Here is a 4,604-nt window from a genome sequence, read left to right on the forward strand (position 1 = left end):
TCATGTTGTGGTGACCCCCCAACCATAAAATTATTTTCGTTGCTACTCTATAACTGTAATTTTGCTACTGTTATGAATCGTAATATAAATATCTTTTTGTTTTCTGATGGTCTTAGGCAACCCCTGTGAAAGGATCGTTCGACCCCCAAAGGGGTCGCGACCCACAGGTTGAGAACCGCTGCTCTAGTGTCTCCCGACTCGCACCAGGCTCCCTCATCTTCCTCCAGACCCTATCCTTTTTTCTCCCAATCTTTCAGCCTCCTCCCCTGCCATTGCTCTTCCTTCCCTGAGAAGCAATCTTTCAACCACATCACAAACATCCACAGCGCCCTGGTCACTTGCTTCCATGGCAAATTTACCACCCTGGATCAATCCCACCTTCCATCTTCCCTGATCTTATACCTGGGCAGTCAGGTAGTGCTGTGAAAAAATTGTGCTACCTCGAAGACTGGCTCTAGAACTGACCCAGGGCTCCTGACCTCAGCCAATGGGCCTCCTGGTGCCATCTAACTATCCTTCTATTTGTCCTCAGTCAGCTCTTTGCCTTATTCCCAAAGGTATTCTCAACTTTCACCCCTCTCCTCAGACCCTTTACCCTCCACCTCTCAACAGGTGTCCTGGCCTCCTCTGCGTTAATTTAAATGAGACAAGACAAACTCTTTGTTTAAGAAACCTTGCAGGTTTATTTTACCTCCTGCACGTGGGAGAAGAGGGATGTGCCAATGCTCCCCTTCTGGCTTAACAAAAAAAAACTCACAAGTGTTTATACCTTCTAAAAACAGAGATGGAATTTAAATATTATTTCCAGGCAACGCGTTATTGAGGAAGACAAGCAACCAGAATCGCAAGCCTTTTAAAAGTTAAAGGTTGCTTTCACAGGACAAAGCAACAGCCTCTTAAATATAATTGTCTTGATAAGATTCCCTTGTTAGAAATAACATTTGCAAAGATGGTTTTGTGATGCAGAAAATAACCTGCTTTTATTTCTGTAGCTTCAGAAAAAGATGGAACATTTTCTCATTATATTAAAAAAATTTTTTTGTGGTTTTTTTTTTTTTGGTCATCACCAGTTAGAGGGACCTAAAGTTTTCAAGCTCAAGCGCTGAAATGTCGTGAGTTAGCTCCAAGAGAAAGAAAGGCAGGTCTGAAGCGGGCTGTTCACACTGCCTGTCAATCAATCTACATTTCCCTCAAACAGTGGCTCCACCATTCTCCACCATCAGGGCTGGTCCAACTTGAGTGTGCATAGGGGTCACCTGGGATCCAAAATCAGCGTCAGATTCCAATTCAGTAGGTCTGGGATGGGCTTGAGACTCTGCATTTCTAACAAGTAGGTGAGGTGGTTGCTACTAGTTCCCTACCAGACACTGAACAGGAAGGTCCTGGGTGTTATTCATATACTTTCTCCCCTCTCCTCAAACTGCCAACACTTGGGAGGCTCCAGTCCTCACTCTCAGCTGATGACCTTGTTTCTTGTTTCACTGAGAAAATAAAAGCAATCTGTGGGTGGAATTCCACAAACTCCCACCACGTCTACCCACCAACTCATATACTCTGCCTTCTCTGTGACCAGCTCCCAGTAATGGCTGACCCTCCTCGCCCCTCCCACACTAGATCCCACCCCGACTTCCTGCCTCAAAGGAACCATCCAGCAAGACTCCTCTCCCTGGCATTTTCCCCTCCACTTAAGCAAACGTGCTGTTATTGCTCCCATCTTAATTTTTTTATTTTTTTTTTAAAGATTTTTTTTTAATTGGGGAATTGGGGGGGATGGGAACAGTGCTGGGGAATTGGGGGAAGGGGAACAGACAAGTTGCTGTCGTTTAGTTCTTCAGTCTAGTTGTGGAGGATGTTGCTTCACTGGCCCAAGTTGGCACCATCATTGCGCTCTTCCCGGGCGAGGCAGATCAGTCGCCGGNATATATATATATATATATATATATATATATATATATATATATATATATATGAATGAGCATGGCTGTGTTCCAGTAAAACTATATTTGAATTTCATACCAATTTCATGTGTCAAAAAATATCATTCTTCTTTTGATTTGTGTTCCAGCCATTTATAAATGCAAAACTCATCCTGAACTCACAGCGGATACAAAAACAGCCCTACCGGTTGCAGTTCGCCAGCCCCTGCCTTAACTGATCCCATTTCTAGCCATGCTCCACGCTTCAGCCAAAGTGATTTTGCTAAAACATAGATCTGATGCTGTCAATCCATTGCTTACCACTAGTCAATAGCTTGAAATAAAAATGCAAGCTCCTTAAGCCTCCAAAGCCTTCCATTCAGCCTTTCTTATTTATTCCATCTCTTCTATGGCCCTTTGCCAACAGATACTAGTTTCAGCCTCTGAAATTCTCCTGGTCCTCACATGGGCCCCAAGATCACTCCATGATTTGTACTCCTTCCGTTTCCTCTGCTTGAAATATTCTTGCCCTACTAAAAGGAAAAACTTGTTTCCTTTACACCCTACTCACAGAACTTCTGACACCAAATGTGTGGGTTTTCTTCCCACACCAACCAATTCTTCAACACCATCCAGGTGACCTACAATTCAATGTTGACACTATCTACCTGGAATTAACATCAGGTCCCACAGGTAAAGAGCTCAGTCCTACAGGACTGTCCCCACTTCAGACACCAGTCACAAATAGTGAGTCCCGAGCTTACCCACACTTCCGTCTAACTTGACTATAAATTGGGGGTTCCCAAGACCCGCTCTCCAACTTCAATAATTTGTTTTTAAGAATTATATTGGGGGGCTGGTCAAGTGGCTTATATGGTTAACAGCATGAGCTCTGAGCAACAGGGTCACCAGTTCGATTCCCACATGGGCCAGTGAGCTGCGCCCAAGCTGAGCTGCTGCTGAGCTGCCAACAGGTGGCAGGATGGCTCAGCTAAAAAAAAAAAAGTAGAGATGGACTGATGGCTTTTAAAATGTGATAGATATTACAGAATATATTGAATTAAGAGACTCTAGAGGGTGATAAAATTCTGTCTATACACACTTAGTGGCATAACTATGAACTAGGGACAGATAGACATGAGAACTTGCAGTTGGAGGAAAAACCTGTTCGGGACTGAACTGAGGTCCTTGGTTGCTGACCGAATGTCCCTTGGCTTTCAAAGACTAAGTCTTTGTCAATATACAAAAACCACTTAATTGTACAGAATCCCTATCAGGAGAAATAGTAGCAACAAAATAGACTAAATTATTAGCACACGCCAATCTGCATTGTGGGGGCTAGCCAGTCTGAAGGGAGCAGAGCTGGCTAGAGGCCAGAAATCCAACTGGTGGTTGCAGCTCAAGTTCAGAATCTAGGGTATAACAGCCGCCTTGGAAAGTCTATAGAGAACAATCAGTGCACTCCTCAGAAATCGTTTTCCAAACCAGGTCCTAGGATGCTTTTCTCAAACAGGGAATGCTTTTCTATGGGTATAACAGCTCACAGAACAGAAGGAAACACATTTACCAGTTATATAATACAAACTATGATAAAGGACACAGATGAACAGCCAGATGAAGAGGTACAGAGGACTACAAGGTCCATAAGGTCCTGAGCGTGGGAGCTTCTGTACCCATGGAGTTGGGGTGCACCACCCTCCCAGCATATGGACATGTTCACCAACTAGCAAGCCCTCTGAACCTTGTACTTTAGGGATTTTTATGGAGCCTTCATCCTGTAGGTGTGATCAATTATTAACTCAACTTCTAGTCCCTCTCCCTTCCCTGGAAAATGAGAGGTGGGGCCAAAAGTGCCAAGACTTTTATCGTCCTTTGGTCTTTCTGGTGACCAGCCCCCATCCTGAAGCTATCCAGGAACCTATCAAGAGTCACTGAATTAGAACAAAACCTCCTATCTATCACCCAGGAAATTCCAAGGGATTTAGGATGTCTGTGTCAGGAACCAGGATCAAAGACCAAATACTGCAACGAAAAGATGCTCCTACCCTGTTTCCCCCAAAGTAAGCCCTAGCCAGAAAATAAGCCCTCTCATGATTTTAGGTGCCAAAATACGGCACTTTGGCATACTGAGTATTTTGAGCTAAAGGAGTTTGTAGAAAAGGCACCCTTCTCCCTGAAACAGGCCATGAAGTCCTCATGTGAGGGGTGCGTGCCCTCCATATCCTGGAGGAATCATGCTAGGGCTTCTTCTCTGGCTAGGTCTTATTTTTGGGGAAACACAGTGGCACCCCTGTCACTCAGGAAATTAAAGGCAGGAGTTTGGGAGCCAGAGTTTGTGAACTTGAACAAATTACTTCATTATTCCAAGCCTCAGTTTCCTTATCTGTAAAAAGAGATCATCATGCTGGGCCTGTCATCTATTGAACATGGAGAAAACATTGGTTTCCTTCCCTACCGGCTTTGGTCTTCACTTTCCTTCCGTCTTGCTCCTCTGTACCTGCCCAGCCAAGTCCAGGGAGTGAAGACGTCAGCCCATGGCCCCTCAGGATCAGTAAGGCACTGGGAATATTGTGACACAGTAGATAACAAATTATCTCATATTTTTGCTGCATTGGGCAACTGGGAACCAGACAGACTCCTACTAGCACTGTTTCCTCTCTGACATGCGAACCAACTCTTTTTTTTTTT

The sequence above is a fragment of the Hipposideros armiger genome, unplaced genomic scaffold (assembly GCF_001890085.2).
Source record: "Hipposideros armiger isolate ML-2016 unplaced genomic scaffold, ASM189008v1 scaffold_93, whole genome shotgun sequence".
In the NCBI taxonomy this organism is placed as follows: domain Eukaryota; kingdom Metazoa; phylum Chordata; class Mammalia; order Chiroptera; family Hipposideridae; genus Hipposideros; species Hipposideros armiger.